The 19,053-nt window shown below is 41.9% G+C and overlaps 1 pseudogene; it reads left to right on the top strand.

The window, feature by feature from the left end:
* Positions 1–11,295: 11,295 nt before the first annotated feature.
* LOC148020434 (uncharacterized) lies at positions 11,296–17,614 on the top strand (annotated as a pseudogene).
* The last annotated feature ends 1,439 nt before the right edge of the window (positions 17,615–19,053 follow it).

Here is a 19,053-nt window from a genome sequence, read left to right as displayed (position 1 = left end):
CATGTGGTTTGACACACCAGAGTCAATGTACCACCTGTCATCTCTGTTCTGCCTTGACACAATCTTGGACACATGCTGCATGGCAAAGAGTCTATCAACCTGATCATCTTGACCACCACTAGAGGATGCATAATGCCCATGCTGTTTCCCTTTTGTCTTCATGTCATTCTGATTTTTGTAACATTCCTTCGCTATGTGCCCATACTTACCACAATAATGACAGTCCTTGTCCTTGTTGGAGTGATCAGTAGACTGCCAAGATCTAGATCCACCTCCTCTTCCTCGAGGTGATCTCCCCCTACCTCTAAAACCACCAGATCCTCGCTGGCCCTGTGTATTGGCACCATGCCAATTTCCTTGCTGCTGCTGCTGTCCATAGGCATTACGAGGGTCGCCACGACCTCGATATGAACCACGGCCTCTGCCTCCTCTGCCATGCTGGCTAGAGTATAACACAGTGTCTCTGCTCTGAGAGGCACTGGAACCTGTACTCAAGTTTGAGCTCCTCATGCAGCAACAATGCAACCAGTTCTTCCCAGTCAGGGGGATCTGCTCTTACTGAGATGGACGTGTCAAATGCTTTGTATTCTTTCCCTAAACCATTCAATGCAACAGCAATCATATCATCTTCTGATACCCTTGAACCAATGGTGGCTAATTGATCAGCTATGGTCTTGATCTCCGTGGTATACACCTGGATGCTCCTACCATTTCTAGACATATTATTGAACTACTGTTTCAACTGAATCTTCCGTGCATGTGTCATGGTTCCATAATTTCTCATCAGTATATCCCAAGCATCCTTTGGAGACTCACAACTAGTGATTTGAATAGCCATAGCATCTGATATACATAGTGAAAACCAATGCAATACCTTATATGCTCTTTCAGTCCATAACCCGTGAGCTCTCTTCTGTTCATTTGTTGCATTTACTTCTGGTAATTCAGGAGCTGCTTCATCTACTGTGCATAAGTCCCAATATCCTTTGCCAACCAGAAAATTTTTCATTCTGAATTTCCATAATGCAAAGTTTTTGTTGTCTAGCTTTTCTCCAACTATTTGCGTGATATTATCAGTCCCATGTGCATTAGCCATGATGCAACAGACCGTATGTCAATTGCCTGACTCCCTGCAAGTCAATAAGTCACTTGACTGACTTCAGTCCTTGACTGTTTATGACAGTTTGCTGGTTATTGTCTACTCAGATACGCAGTATTTCAGTCCAAAAACATTGGTACATGCTCCCCCCGACACTTGGCAATCACTAAGATATTTCAACCTGTGTGTATGGACTGTAATCAATGCAAAGCCAGCATGTATTCAAACAAACTGTTTATGATCAGACATGCAATCTGTAAGCATAAAACTTGAGTGACCAGCAGCTTCTTCGTGGTCCAGAAATGAGTGTATATGATCCAAAAATGCACCTACAGCAGTCCAGATGTTGACCTCTGCATACGAGGTTCCAAACAAGTCAATTTGACACTTTTTGCATGTACTACAAGTTGTCATGCCCATTCTCCCACAGCCTCATGGATGAGGCTCTGATACCATGTTGAAGGAAAAGAGAGAGACTAAGAGAGTGATCTCTTCGATTATTTGATAAAAAGCAATACTCACACTATATGAGGATAACCTAGTGTAAGTGTTAACTAGACTGACTAACTCACTGACTAACTCTAGTCAGGTCACCTACTAGCTGAACCGACTTATTCAATATAGTCATATGCAGATAGCTGCACACTAGCTATCACCGATGTCGGTCATACATAAAGAGAGACTCACGGAAGAGCTTGACTTCTAACAAAATCACCACCACAATCACATTATCCACCATAGTGCATCTCAAGGCTGTGACCGACTGCCCTTAGGCTAATGGAATTGATCTCTCTCATAATGAGGCAATGATATCTTTGTTATGGCATGCTTGTATAGGTTTCATAAGGCATGAGAGATGTTATATATAGCTCAATGACGAGTTTGATGCATGCTTATACAAAGGCAAAATTTGATGTGAAATATCAAGGGTTATTGCAACGATTCTCCTCCCATCTGAATGTGCAACGCTATGTGCAAAGACTTGCATATGGCGAAGAAGATGGCCTAGGTTTGGTCATCTCTTCCAACATGGAAATGTGGATACAAAAAAATTGGTTGAGAGGCAGTGGCAATATATCAAATATACTCTCTTGGATGCAAGAATAAATAGGTCCATTTTAGACTTGCTTCGTGCCCTTGTGGGGGACTCTCATATAGGGACTCGTATGGGAGGAACATTACTTGAATTTTTCAAACAAAAGCAAGAAATAGGTAAATGTTTATCCCCACTTATTCCTCTTTTTTACTATTCAACAATCATGCAATTAAAATTTTCAAGTTTTCCTTTTGTAGTGGACTCGGCTCGTTTTAGTATGTATGGTACAAGCAAGAGCCACACATCTAGATTGGCTGCAGGGAGATGATATTAAAAAGGTACAAGTAAGACCAATCAACTCTTCAAGTCATGAACGAGCTTTTAATGTTATTCAAAATACAAAGCACTTCTACTCCCTCTCAATGGTACAATGTGAGTTTGCAATCCAACTACTGCAAATGCCCAGATTGGTCTTCAGAATGCAAGCATTTATATGGCATTTGCCTTATACTGAAAGAGTACTTTCCACAGCTTCACTCCATTTTACCCATCATGATAATGCGCATGCCTTGGAAGGTGTGCCTATAATGCAAAAGGACACTATTATGTTTGAGTGTGATGATCCAATTGATCCATGTCAATTGATCAATTGACATGGATCAAAGGACAATGCTATGTTGGAGTGTGATGATCCAATTGATCCATGTCAAGAGGATTGTATCGATGGGGACATAAGTACTTGCATTGTCGAATTGAATAGGATACTTAGAAAGATTGAAGATGGCCTTCCAACATGTACAAGAGAAGTGAAGGAGGCAACCCTTCGACAACTGCAAGTATCAAGAGATAATATTTTGAATCAAATGGCTCCAAAAGAAATTGGCATGCCCATAAGTGGGGGCACAGGGCAAGTACTGGCAAATGTCACACAAACAAGACTAGGGCATGGAAAGAAAGCAACAAATACAAGTGCACAAGATATCAATGACACATTATGCCAACCTAGCAAGCATGCACATGTGACCGGTGTTTTGAGACACAAACACCAAAGAGGGAGAAGTTGTGTGTGGTTTCCAAATAGGCATCGTATTTATTGCCATTGCTGCAGTAGCAAGACATTGTTGTTGGACCCTTCAGTTACATTGGCTTGCCACACATGCCATGCCTTACTTCCACTATCCTGAAGGCACACCCTTGATTGTTCCCATGCCCAACTCATTGGGAGGGTTGTGCAATTAGTCGATGCTGAACACACCTTCCCATGCATAGTCACCTCTTCTACCATGGAAGTAGGTCTAGATGATGAGCAACAACTTACTTTGTCTTTTTCAAATGCCAATGTGTTGGAAAACATTACTGCATCCAAATACTGACTGCTATTGATAGCTAATGTATAGCCATGACTATTATCTTACCAAAAAGGCAAAATTTGTATCAATTTGATGCGCTTAATCTATTCTTGTTCCTGTTGTCTAAGCAGCTTCTTCTGAGTTTGGTGATCAGAACCTATATGCAACATGTTGTTAATGATTCATGGTTTTATGCAAATCATCTTGTTAATAGTTTGTATTCCATTGCTGTAATTTGGCGTTGGTCAAACTATTGTAATTATGGTTAGGGTAGTCTCTTGTGGGAGCCAGGGGGAGCGGGAGGGAGAGAACCTATTTAGTTACAAAAGTTGGAGAGACACAGAGAGAGAGACACAGAGAGAGACAAAGAGAGGGAGGGAGAGAGAGATGAATTTGGTGCCTATTTCCTGAATATTCTTTCCAAACAAGCATATAACATCAAAATTTTTAAGTGCTTGCTTCTCACATTGGTATGACAAAATAGTCCAGAAGGGTCCAGAAGGCATGCCATCATGCGTACTCATGTCTGACATAGCCATCTATGCACTTAGCATGTTTTAGTCTGGACCAGAATCACATTTGTACCAAGTCCCTTGATTGGATGCTTGTGTCAAACCATATCAGCATTGTCACCTCAATGAACTCAATGAACTTAGAAAAAAGGGGTAATTGAATGCTACAGTGAACCTTACATGCAGAACTTCTCAGGAAAATAAATGGCTAGCACATGTGGGAGAAATGGTAAGAAGAGAAGCAGCCATATAGAAAGAGAATGTTGCAAACTACAACGTCACTTATTGATTGCTATAGCAGTCATTTGTGTTGGATTGCTCTAAGTTAACCTCAAATGGGATGGGTGGTTGTCAAACACCTTGAAAGGGACTACCACAAACTAGGAAAGACTATAGACTTAAAAAATACTACAATTTGCTGCCATGAAAAGGATCCACACACTTGGGAAGTGCTTAAAGCTACTATAGAAGCAAACAAGACTAGCATAGAAGACGTATGTCATGAAAAACACAGGTCTGGAATGCAACACTCCACTCCCACAAACAGTGATAGTTCACCTTTTGGTAAGCTCTGATACCATGATGGAAACAAGGATGAAAAGACGTGATAGCAAGAGCACAGCATAAAGGAAAAAGCAAGGAAAACTGAAATTGAGATCTGACTGCACTGTACAAAGGGGCTGTCTATATATAGGCAAAAATGCTAAAAAACAAGTCAGAGCTGTTTGCACCTAGCCACGTGCCAGCACATGCATACATATTTGTCATCAACAAACAAGTATGCAGAAGCATCTTCTTGATTTGTCCCCACTAGCATTACATATCTACCATAATGTCTTCTTGATTTGTCTCCAAATCAAAGCCATGGTCAGCATATCTTAAAATCAAAGCCATGTTCAGCAAACACCATCTGCAAACACACCTTCAAGTTGCATTTATTGTAAGCAGTTCCATGCTTCAGTATCATTCCCTTTTTCAGTTTAGATAGGCATCCACTCTCCAACCAACCCGCATCTACCACCATCAAAATGTTCTTTTGTAAGTAAGTCCTCTCTTGGTCAGCCAACCAAGTCCAGGAAGGCCTGGAAAACAACCAAGGTGGGGTGCTGCACACCAACTGTAGGTATTAAAATGCCACATCCAAGTCATAGCCCTCAATAGGAATGCATAAGCATGTAAGGTAAGCACAACTGCAGCATAACCAAGTGTAGGCAACCGAGCAAGGAGACATAAGCTCCCACTAGCAAACAAGTCAGGATAAAACCGAACAATTGGCCAAGGCATGCCATCATGCGTACTCATGTCTGACATAGCCACCTGCATCAAAGGATCATACCCCCAATAGGCATAAATTGGCATGCAGGACATGTCTCATAGGGCACTCGGAGAACTTCCATACACATAACCAAATGAGCAAAGGCTCAAGCCATAAAAAAAAGGCATATCACTATCATTGACAATAAGTTGGCAAAACTGTAATCAGATCCAAGGCATTACCCAAATCAAATCAGCCCACATAGGTAAGCACTGCATATAAGTAGGTGCATGGAGCACGTAACAAGCATCCAAGCATGTAAGTGACCCTCTTAAACCTGCAAGAGAGCAATAGGCCTGCCATAGGTAGTGAAAAGAGAGGGTAGAGTGCATAGGCGTTCCAAATTCAATAAACAATGCATGGGCGGTATCCAAATATCATGCCAAGTGCCAAAGTTATACAAGCATCCATATGTCAAAGACAAGAAAAGCATAGACGAGGGATGGAAGCCCACGGTCTCATCATCAAAACTCATCTATAACCAAAACATAAAGCCCATAAAATCAATTTGCAATCCAAGCCAGGTGTGCCAAGATATAGCTCCCACTAGACGAGAATGGTAAGATGCCAAGGGAGCAATTGCTACAATACATCCAAGACATCCCAGGGTCCAAGTCCAGATAGGCATCTTGCCTGAGCATATCCAAGGTCCAAGCGGCACAATCCAAAAGGCATCCAGGATCCATAACTGCATAGTGATGTCACACTCCAAAGTAGCTGGGCATGAAGCAAAACATCCATCATAAGGCAACCAAGTACATAGCACCCATCCAAGACATAAGATCCTACCATGAGGAAGGCCCATAATCAAGTAGTGACATAGGGCATAAGCTCTCAAGAATAGGAACAAGCTGCAACCAGGATGGGAAAAGTCACAAGGACTAGGCTCCAACATCAACCCAAATTGTTCATGAAGCATAATCAACTGGAGAGCATAGTTAGGAGACATAGACCGCATAAGCATCTTCAAGCTCTTCATGTAAACCTGTAAGTACATTACCACAGCCAAGGTCACAACTGCCAAGCACTATTTCAGTCCCAAACAGTCCCCAAATGAATATCAGAGTGTGTACGATCCATGGGAAGCATCAATACAGCATGCATTAACACCCAAAGCATAGCATGTAAACAATAGGCATTAAATATCCACTGAGAAGTACGATCAGCCTTGCTATAAACAACATGAAATCACTGTCAAAAATTGAGGAGGTAGTGGCTCAAATCAGCCCCAAAAGCATATCCAAGTCATGTGGTGTCATCCCCAAATGTTCGGCATCCAAAATGCATAAGTATGTATCAAGTATCCACCTCACAAGCATGATCCATGAGCATGCAACACAACCAAACATGTGATGCCCTGTAACATAAGCCCAAACCATTCATGAAGCATGATCAACTAGAGAGCACAGTCAGGAGACATAGACCGCATAAGCATCTTCAAGCTCTTCATGTAAACCTGTAAGTACATTATCACAGCCAAGGTCACAATTACCAAGCACTATTTTAGTCCCAAACAGTCCCCAAATGCATATGAGAGTGTGTATGATCCATGGGAAGCATCAATAGAGCATGCATAACACCCAAAGCATAGCATGTAACCAATAGGCAGTAAATATCCATTGAGAAGTACGATTAGCATTGTTGTAAATAGCATGAAATCACTATCCAAATTTGAGGAGGTAGTGGCTCAAATCAGCCGCAAAAGCATATCCAAGTCATGTGGCATCCCCAAATGTTCGTCATCCAAAAGGCATAAGTATGCATCAAGTATCGACCTCGCAAGCATGATCCATGAGTATGTAACACAACCAAACATGTGCTGCCCTGTAACAACAACCCAAACCATTCATGAAGCATGATCAACTAGAGAGCACAGTCAGGAGACATAGATTGCATAAGCATCTTCAAGCTCTTCATGTAAACCTGTAAGTACATTACCAGAGCCAAGGTCACAACTGCCAAGCACTATTTCAATCCCAAAAAATCCCCAAATGCATATTAGAGTGTGTATGATCCATGGAAAGCATCAATATAGCATGCATAACACCCAAAGCATATCACGTAACCAATAGGCAGTAAATATCCACTGAGAAGTCGATCAGCCCTGCTGTAAATAGCATGAAATCACTGTCCAAAACTGAGGTAGTTGGCTCAAATTAGCCAGAAAAGCATATCCAAGTCATATGGCATCATCCCCAAATGTTCGTCATCCAAAAGGCATAAGTATGCATCAAGTATCCACCTCGCAAGCATGATCCATGAGCATGTAACACAACCAAACATGTGCTGCCCTGTAACATCAGCCCAAACCATTCATGAAGCATGATCAACTAGAGAGCATAGTCAGGAGACACAGATCGCATAAGCATCTTCAAGCTCTTCATGTAAACCTGTAAGTACATTATCAAAGCCAAGATCACAACTGCTAAGCACTATTTCAGTCCCAAACAGTCGCCAAATGCATATCAAAGTGTGTATGATCCATGGGAAGCATCAATATAGCATGCATAACACCCAAAGCATATCACGTAACCAATAGGCACTAAATATTCACTAAGAAGTACGATCACCCCTCCTATAAACAACATGAAATCACTATCCAAAACTAAGGAGGTAGTGGCTCAAAACAGCCCCAAAAGCATATCCAAGTCATGTGGCATCATTCCCAAATGTTCGGCATCCAAAAGGCATAAGTATGCATCAAGTATCCACCTCACAAGCATGATCCATGAGCATGTAACACAACCAAACATGTGCTGTTGTGTAACATCAATCCAAACCATTCATGAATCATGATCAATCAGAGAGCACAGCCAGGAGACATAGACCGCATAAGCATCTTCAAGCTCTTCATGTAAACCTGTAAGTACATTACCACTGCCAAGGTCACAACTACCAAGCACTATTTCAATCCCAAACAGTCCCCAAATGCATATCAGAGTGTGTACAATCCATGGGAAGCATCAATATAGCATGCATAACATTGAAAGCATAGCACATAACCAATAGGCAGTAAATATCCACTGAGAAGTACGATCAACCTTGTTGTAAACAGCATGAAATCACTATTTCAGATAGACACATTTTAGATAGACATCTACCATACTGCTGACATAAAGTTCTGTTTCCAATCCTCTTTTCAAAATTTCTGAGTGTACTTTATGGCTTGTTTCTAGGGATTCTATGGTGCCACAAGCCTTCAAAGTGCAGAGAACTATCGCAAAATCAGGAGATATGCCTTCCAACTACATACATATATTGCAATCAATGCTTTCCATGCCATTATGCATATCCAATGGATGGTTTATTAAACACCTGGTATGCTTCTGCAATGTCAACCGTTTCAACCGTCGATCCTATCTTTAGATTCAAAAGCCTCTTCCACATCAAAGGGCTGATATCCTTCGTCTAATTCCTTAGAATTTTCAGAATTCCCAACCACCATCCTCGATGAATTTCTCTGCATTGTTGACATACCCCCATGAGAGCATTCATGTCCCCTAGCATTGTTTACATACCCTGCCCCTATTCAAGCAACACAATCACCTGCAAACACAACAATGTCAAGCTTCAATATGAGCACAACCACAATTAGCAAATATAACGACAACAATGTGCAAACACCCTCACCTCTCCACAACAAAAAGTGCTTTGAAGTACAGATGAATTAAATATTGAATATCATGTATGCTGAAACTAGATTTAAAAACCTAATGCAATTGTGAAAGAAATATTGTCATTCTAATACTAGCCAAAACAAATCATATGCTAACTCTAGATCAAAACAGCCCACACAAAGGCAAAATAGATCTTGTCATTTTAATACTAGCCAAAACAACCAATATGTACAAGGTATGTGGCATGAACATGAGAAAATATGAAGGGGCCCTTGAAGGCACATAAGCATTGGCACGATCATAAAAAATGGTATGAAAATCCACTACAAAAAATGGACTCTTCTAGCAACCATAACTAGTATTTGCTACACTACTCCTTCTGTAGCACACTAGTGTACCAATCTTGTAATCCTCTCTTTAAATCTTCTATGACCAAATGAGTGAACCAAGATTTTGAAAGCTGCACGATAAAAAGACCATCAATCAAATTAACACACCAATAAATGTGCTATAATTACATAATGTGCTATAAAAAGACCACTTACCCAATGCCTTGACACTTTGTCTTGTAGTGCCCCCTCAATCAAAAACTTCATGTAGGCCATAACATAGAACCTACAATCAGTGCTATTGGGTTGCTGAGGGCAAGTAGGTACAACTAGATATAACTCGTGCAGCCTCTTCAAAACATCACTAAGCTCTATATCCGTTGAAAAGCATGCAAGACTCTCTAGCGCACGATGCACAGCTGGTAAACACTCACGAGCCTTGATTAACCCAAGGGAGTCAAAATACAAAAGGATTATGCCTTTATCTTCCTACAAGTATGACCTATCTACTTCCCATATTCCAAACTTAGCACTCCAGTACATCATCCTATTCCATGGTTTTGACGCACATGAGCGGGTTTGTCATCAAAGTGTTTGTGTCCTAGCACTAGAACAAAAATGTCACACTTTTTGAGCTTGATGTCTAGACCATTGGGCACACTATTATTATTTCAAGGGACTTGATGTACACAAAATCCATGACTAGCTCTCACTTAGCATACTCACATGGTGGGTCCATACAAGATGGGAGAACATGTTTACCTATACTTACCTTGTTATAGTCCACATATTAGCTCACACCTTGTCCCTGATCCAAGTGCATGCTCCTTTGTCTTTGATCTTGCTTCCTTATCATTGCAATGGAGAGGAGACACCCACAACATGCTCAAGGAGATGAAAAGAAGAAGAGGGCTTCTTGTTTTATGTCCCTAACCCTCTCACAATCTCAACTTGCAAGCTCTTACTCATGAAGGCACTCACCATGAAGTTGGATAGAGAAGAGAAAAATCATGCAAAGAGCTTCACACTCCATTTCCATCACTCTCTCACATTCTCTCACAATATCTCTTCTTCAGTCTCACTCTCAAGGCAAAAATGTTGCAAGAAAACAAAGTTTGCACACACATGAATAGATTCTTCCATTAGTTCTCATCTTATTTATACATGAAATTGAGGGTTAGGGTTTCCCATGCCTCTTGGGCATCATGCCCCTTTTGTGGCTTTTTGACTAGTCATAGCTCATATTCCCCTTGATATTCCCTACTTCTAGACCTTAGTCTTAAGTTTTAACCGAAATTTTGGTTACTACAAACTATACCTTTAAGGTGCCATTTGATTATTACAATTTTTATGGGAGGGAGCCTAGCTCTCAACACAATGATAGAATAAATTTTACAAAACGGTCTCTTTCTCCAAGAGTTTATAGGTATGTTTCTGTTTACTCTTTGCAATTAACTGTAATCTTCCACACACCAGGCCTAGTGAGGAGGAGAGCAACCTTCACCATAAGAGCAAGACAAGTAGAGTGGATGCCTAGTGATGATCAGTATTGTACATGGTTCTCCCCAGTGATGAGGAGGCGATTATTCTTCACCATAAGAGCAAGACAGATAGAGTGGATGCCTAGTGACAATCAATAATGCACATGGTTCTCTCTCTCTCTCTCTCTCTCTCTCTCTCTCTCTCTCTCTCTCTCTCTCTCTCTCTCTCTCTCTCTCTCTCTCCAGACGCCTACTTGATCTGGGGGTGGATGATGACACGATGTGGGGTATTTATGCACTATATGAGCGGGTTACTGGCAGAGCATATTATATATGGCAGAGACACATTGGCTCCACTCATTGCTCACCTCTTCAACCGTGCATTGTCTGAGGGGTTCCCTGACTCGTGGACATAGCACACCATTGTACCTATTCACAAGTCAGGGGATCCTATGGATCCTAACACATATAGGACCATCATGATTGGGCCAGTTTTGTCCAAACTTTATGGCACAGTGATGGAGGAGGAGCTCAGCACGCTGGCAGAGAGAGAGTGCATGCGCACACCCGGACAGGCAGGGTTCAGACGGGCATTTTCTACCATAGACCACATCTTCACTCTCCATTGTCTGATCAACCAGACACGAGTCAAGAAACAGAGATTGTACTGTTGCTTTGTGGATTTTCGCAAATCCTTTGACACGGTTTCGAGAGAGAGGCTTTTTAGACGCCTACTTGATCTGGGGGTGGATGATGACATGATGTGGGGTATTTATGCACTATATGAGTGGGTTACTGGTAGAGTCAGATGTCCGGGAGGTATATCAGATCCCCTTGTGAGCACCATTGGTGTGAAGCAAGGATGCCCACTCTCACCGACTCTATTTGGGCTATACATTGATGAGATAGCAGAGTTTATTCAACAGCGAGCCGGTGGAGGTATAGATCTCAGTGGAGCCACAGTTCATATCTTACTATATGCAGATGACATTGTGTTGGTCTCAAACTCAGCTCAGGGATTACAACAACATTTATTAGCATTGGATGATTTTTTCATACAGAGAGGCATGACAGTGAACCTTGGTAAAACCAAGGTTCTTATATTCCATATATCAGCTCAGATACGCAGACAGAGTATTTTCATGGCAGCAGGAGGGAGTATTGAGGTCACTGGATCATATGTATATTTGGGAGTCACCTTTACAGCAGCTTCAGGGACTTTCTCGATGACACAGACAGCTCCTGACCGCCTCACTAGAGGATACTCAGCATTGGCTCTTATGGAGCGACAGTGTCATCAGGCACATTTCCAAGAGCCCCGCACCAAGGGGTGGCTCTTTGATACTCTAGTCACTCCAGCACTGATGTATGGAGCAGCTATATGGGGGCCAGGCCTTGCCGATTATGTATGGACATTGATGGAGAGACCTCAGGTGATCATGATATCTAGATTGATTTGCAGCAAGGCCTCAGTCCCACATGACATTGTGCGAGCAGAGCTTGCCATTTCGCCCATGCTAGTCGAGGCATTATTTCAGACAGTCTGCTTCCTACACAGATTTCAGGATATGGACAGAGATCGCATTGCATATAGAGCATATATGGCATCTCAGGAGATGGATCGAGCGGGGGATACCACATCATGGTATGCACAGACTAGAGCTTGGTTTGACAGACATGGGCTGGACATTGATAGACTCCCACCTCTTCTATATGATACTCAGGCTCCCACTTACACCCTCTCTCTCTCTGAGAGGAACAGAGTCATTAGACAGGAGATATGGCATATTTATATACAGAGGACATGAGTCAGCCCTGCACAGCCACTGCCATCGAAGATAGCACATTATTATACACAGTTCTTGAGGATATCAGAGCAGGGATTCATAGAGATTCTGAGATATATGCAGATCTATATGCCACATCGATTGAGAGTTCTTATTGGACAGCTCAGGGTATCATCACATCAGCTTATGATTGAGAGTGGCAGAGCCAATGGCATCCCGCGGGAGGAGAGGATATGCCCCCTTTGCAGATCAGAGGTGGAGAGTGAGGAGCATTTTGTTCTCAGATGCCCGGCATACTCAGAGTTGAGATCTAGATACACATTGAGCAGCTCACTTCAGGGATGTATGACTGATATGGATCAGAGATCATTTGGCCGTTTTCTGGGAGAGGCATGGCACATTAGAGAGCAGAGCACACAGCGGGTCCCAATTAGAGAGGGACCCACCCAGACGACTATTACACAGTTCTTTCAGACAGACAGAGTGAGAGCTACTGTACCAGCCTCCAGCCAGACCTCCAAGCTCACACTACAGCAGGCTGAGGACCAGCGTACCCGATGCCGCACGAGGATCTGTGGGTTTCGGACCCCACAGCCACACCGACAGGAGATCCGGAGGATTCTTGATCTACATCGACAGCAGACTGAGATCCGACGATACTCGACACATTGGATCTCAGATCTCCAGTTTGCTCTTTCTCCACCGCCGATGTACCACATCCTGCATCCAGGAGGGATCACCTGCTATTAGCAACTTCGACGACTGCTACTACATCCCAGGATAATATATCTCCCTGCATCTGTTACATATACACATCGCACCACTTTATCACAGCCGACAGTTGTTCCCCTATCACAGCCGACATTTTTTCCCCTTTTGTAGCCATTATCTGGAGTACCAGAGCTACATACGCACATACACACGACACTTATCACACTCACAGCACTGTATTTTCAGTTTCCAATTTTTAGCTTTTCATTCAGCACTTTTATTTTGGATAGCTGGACCTCATCAGTTGTATCACAGTTTGTCTCATAGGCCAGTTTTGGTCTTTAGAAGACGTTAATATAACTTTCTTTTCTCTCTTTCTTTCTCTCTCTTTCTCTCTCTCATAATGGGTAATTATATTAATTACAAAAAAAGTACAAGATAACAAGATTAGAAAGTGTAGAGTGGCTGTAGGCCATCATATGTGAACTAGATATAGTAGATTCAAGAAATACAAAAGGAAGAGTGTGCAAGAGGAACCCCAAGACTAGTTAGACACAAAGGATTTAGAGTTTTGATGGGATTTTATAGCATGGACATGGGCCTTTGCTACGAATGTCTCTAGTATACCATCTCCAAAAGAAGTATCCTAGCACTACTCTCATCATAATCATATCTGTCATCTGGAGCAAAAGTAGCAAGATCTTCATCATCATAATCACCTTCATCATCATCCAAACTTGCACCTTGTTGTGGATGCCAATCATGGCTATCTGTGGCTTTATCCCTTGCTACCCAGAATAGCTTGTTGTCCTGCTCACATTGGCTACTCTAGATTCATCATCATCTTTGTCAACAATAGCAGTAGTAAGGTCATCATCATCATCACCATCTTCAAAAGGAAGTTTGCCCTGTTGCTTGCTGGTATTTGTGGCTATGTGTATTATGCGCCAATTCATCATGATGTCTAGATTGTGCCTTCTGATCACCATCAAGCTCCCCATCACAAGCATCATTGTCTTGGTTAACAAGAGTAGTAGTCAGCTAGATCATTATCATTATCATCATCATCAAAATCTCCCAAATCATCTTCATCATCAACACGGCCAGTAGTGCCATGCTGACCAACATCACGTTGCCTTGCAGATTGCGCTTGCATACCTTGGAATTTTCCATCATGATTATCATCATATTTGTCATCACAATCAATGTCAATATCCGTTGTAGAGCTTGGGAAATTGTAGCAACATTTGTGGCTTCATCTTCAATAGATATTGTAGAACCGACTGATTGACTACCTTGGTCAATATATCTAGAAAATTGTCACTGGAAGACACCAAATCCAGGCAAATAGTGTCGAGTTCAACTTGCTCTTTGGTGAAGTAAAAGTGTACTCCAATGTGCCTATTCTGTGGGGTGATGATGGAGTCACTAGCTAGTGCAATCGCACTTTGGTTATCGCACAATAGATATAAGTCAAAGTAGCACAAGGGAATTGAAGCACTGCCAATAAGCTCCTTAGGTAGATGGGCTTAGTGGTACCATCGTAGAGAGTCTTATATGCAACCTCTGAATATGACTAATGTGAAAGAAAACTAGAGAGACAATAGGATTTTCAGGGAGAAACACAGTGTGCGTACGACAAACATTGAGAAAGAAGAGAAATTGAAAAAACACAGAAGAAGAATAAGATGAATATTGAATCATTGAATCATGCTAAGTGAATCAAGATGATATAGCAAAGCTAAAGCTCTGAAGATAATTGCACTATCTTGTTGAATTAGGTGGCAAGACTAAAGAAGAAGCCTTAAACCAATGGTTAATCATGTCCTTGAAGAAAAGCCAAGTTCCAATGTCACCCGATGAACTTGATGAGCTAAAAAAGCTAGTTGAGTCTGAATTCAATCTCCTATGGAAATGGTACACTCTCCACATCCTGTGGGAACAAGAGGGTTGTCAAATCATGACCGATTCATAGAAAAAATGCACCATCAAGCCTTTCGAATATGACCCCACTTACATGGCCCCAACTTTTTTTAGAGTACTACCAATGATACGAAATAGACCATTAGAAGACAAGTTCATGTTGCATCCATATTTAGATAGGATTCTAATAGAAGAACTTCATGTTGCTAGCAAAAGGAACTCAGGCAATCTCTTGACTAATGTATTGACCTATATCACACATGTGGGCATTTTCCCACAAGACATGGACCACCATGCTACATTGAAGTATAACCCAAACTTCTACAATTGGCTCTTGAAACACTAGAGCACACCAAGAGTGTACCAAACACCGTTACCCCTTCATTCTCCAATCCTAGGAAGGATTGTCATCATTCCAAGAGGGGAGGAAGTTAGGTGAAATGTGAATATGAATGAATATGAATTGAAAAACTTATCCTTCAATAAGAACTCATTGTGAGATGTTGTGTTATGATAGGAATCCAAATGGCAAAGCTCCCATTTTTCAAGGAAGAATGGAACAAATATCACTTAACCACGGAGATGCAAGTCTTCAACCAATTACAATAACGGAGCATACACAACCTAGAAGAACTTGTGGCAATTGAGGACGTAGCCAGGTAGATTGTCGAGCAATGCAATCTAGCCAAGTACCTCGAGAAGATCAGCCAGAAAATAGATCATGACAAGTGCACAGATTTTCTCAGGTCCTTTGATATCAAGAAGAATAGTGGTAAATTAATGGTCAAACAAGGGGGATGTAACCAAGAGTGTGGAAGTTGTGCTTAGCCCAGAGTTGGTTGAGAAATCTCTAGGGTTAGTGGATAAGCCAAAAAAGAGGCCAAAGAGAGACGTGTATGGCATGCTAGGGATGAATAACAAACAAGTGTACATGAATGATGGAATCCTAGTAGGCATCCTTAAGTCCGTAGATTGCAAGAAAAGATGGTGCATGCTCTCTTCTCAAGCCGCCAGAGGTACAATACACTCACAAACATAATAGGGGTACCATTGCTCAAGAGTATTGCAGCCAATGCACTAATGGGCAAAGTAAATTTGAACTCCTATGTATGAATGACAACCCAGGCATCAGCTAAGGTATTGGCATTAGCTCCAAGAGCCATAGGTGGAGAATCCTCAATGCAACGAAGGCTAAGTCACAACGAAAAAAATTTGCATCTAAGGCATCGAATATAGGTTTCAGAGGAGTGCTAACAACCCTAACACAAGAGGCTATGGGGGAGATGGAAAAATAAGAGGAAGGGGAGGAAACACCAACACACTCGCCAATCCATAATCATCATTCACCCATTCCAATGAGCCCTCTCGTCTCTTTCTCTACAGGGAACCTTGGAAAAGAAGAAGCTGCCAAAGTTTAGTAGGAAGAAGAAAATCAAGCGGCTAAGAAGAGGGAAGCTGACTATCAAACTCAACAAGGAACCTCAAGTGAGAGAATGGTCAACGAACAGGGGGAACAAGGCTCAACACCATCCAGTCCAGGAGAGAGGCAAATAATTATGCTGAGGATTCCCATTAGAAATACCAAAACCACTAATGAAGAAAGCAGAGGCTTACAGAAGGCTAAAGAAGAATCAAGGAAACTTGGAGAGGAACACAAAAAGAAACAAGAGGAGGAGGAAGAAAGGTTAAGATGAGAGGAGGAGAAGCAAGTGGCCATTCCCATCAGAAGATTAGTAGAACAAATATCTTGATCCCAAGAACTAGCCACGATGAGCTCGACACATGAAGATGTGCCTAGCACAAGTGCTACCATAGAGGAGGCTGAATAGAGACCAGTGGTGGCAGAAGGTAAGAGAAAGGCCCCCATGCATGCAATACCATCAATCATGGCTACCACAACCACCCCAACACAAGGATCTACAAAAGTAGTAGTCACAATGAAAGTAACATGATAACATGGGTGTAGTACCTACTAAGTAAAGTGCATATGATGGAACCAAAACAGCATCACAAGGAGCCCCAATGGTAGGAGCCAAGAGACTAGCAATAGCCGTGTTGCAGAATCCCACCAAGGTCCTAAGGTGTCACGCCTTGAGGTATCAGCTACTTCAGTACCATTGGTAGTGCGCAACACATAAAGGAGTATGATGAGCTAGTGAAAGAGCTCCATAGTCGGTGTGAGATAATGAATGAGGAGAGAAAAGATGTGCTTGTTGAGCTAGAATTGAAAAAGGATGATTGTGTATCCTTTCGACTTGAAAAGACAAGGAAAATGACAATATACACTAGGGAAGTGACGGCATTGAAAGAGGCCTTGAAAGCAAGACAAAGTGATGAAAAGTTGTGTGACATGTATGAGGAAGAAAGAGAAAGTTGCATTTCTTTAGAGCAATTGTGTGCTTTTAACTCTAAAGAAAACAAACATCTAGAGTTAGAAAACAAAGAGTTGAAATGACAAAGTGATGAGTTGAGATAAGATTTGCATGCCATAAATATGCAAAGAGATGAAGAGGCTATGAAGAAGATGGCAGAGCTGTGGAATCAACTCCAAGGAGCACTCCACTAGCATAACATCCTAAATGAGTAAGTGGAACGCCAAGGCCAAGACAAGGATAAGATGCTTGCGATATGGAAAGAGCAAGAGCAGCTGGTAACCATCCTCCCGTGAGAGCAAAACCAAAGTCTCGAATAGATGAATGAGAAAGATGAAGGATGGGCAGAAAGGAACCATGCTAGAATAGGAATTTAGCAAAGAGCCTTGCTATTTCAGAAAGTGAGTGCATAATGGCTAAATGAAAAAATTAAGTGATAGAGATGGGGATGCTAGCACAGTAGTAGCTAGCTTTCCCAAACACTATGCTGCTACATATCATGTAGGAAAAAGGAGAAGAAACAATTGATGGGCTCAAAAGAAAATTAGAACTCACAAGGAGATCATTACCATACAATCCCCATTAAAAGACACCTAGGGCTAGCACCAACCTAAATATAGAAGAGAAAAGGAAACATCTAATCAAGGTAAGGTTGTCTAGGCAAGAGCTTGACTTGTTGGGGTTTGGGGAACAAGAGCAGCAAGCACAACCTCCTACTTAGGAGCCTATAGAGCCCAATTTGGAAGAAGGGCCTGATTTTGAGCAGGAGAATGATGAGCAAGAGCAACCTAATGTGCCAAGTCCAGCCCCACAACCAGAGTCGCAAGCAAAGATGCATGATGAATACCCCCACTATGTTGAGATATTTGCAATCACACCTACTTCAGTCCCTTTGTGAGAAACAGTGAGGGCTCTGGACCAGAATCCCATATCACCCTCAACCTCTCCCATCTATACCATCCAATGCCATGGGACTGGCACTCATCTCTAGGAGAGGAGGTAATATTAACCCTCGAAATGACACAAGTGCAAAGAAATCTTAAGAATGATCATAAGAAGACATCACGATGGAAAAAGAAGACCAAGAAGCACGAAGACAAAATCAAAATCAAGAATAGTGCACACAAGAGATAAAGTACATTTTAGCCCTTTGTAAAAGAGCACCAAGCTCCCTCCTATGCAAGTTGTAAATGAAAACATGCATGAAAAGGAGCCATAATCCCAAGGAAAGAATAGCATTTATAAAATCCAAAAAGTGAATGGATAAGCTCATTCTGGGTGTGTGTGCAAAACTAGCTCTCTTCTTGTTCTAGTTTTTACTCCTTGCTTGTGCATGAGAGAGGGTGTCAGAGAGGGAAAATGTGACAATGAGAGTGAGGGAATGTGGAGAAGTTCTTCTTCTCCTCTTCTCATAATCTCCTTCTTCTCTTCTCTTTTCTCACATGCACAACTATGGATATTGGAGCTTGGAGCATGGAGATGGAGCTTGCGTGAGCTAGTGCCTTGAATCACGGAGCCATCA

Source organism: Lygodium microphyllum, chromosome 19 (genome assembly GCF_053477565.2).
Source record: "Lygodium microphyllum isolate KBCC chromosome 19, Lygodium_microphyllum_v1.1.10, whole genome shotgun sequence".
Classification (NCBI taxonomy): domain Eukaryota; kingdom Viridiplantae; phylum Streptophyta; class Polypodiopsida; order Schizaeales; family Lygodiaceae; genus Lygodium; species Lygodium microphyllum.
Note: the sequence above shows the minus strand (reverse complement) of the source record. Positions and strands in the feature narration are given on the sequence as shown.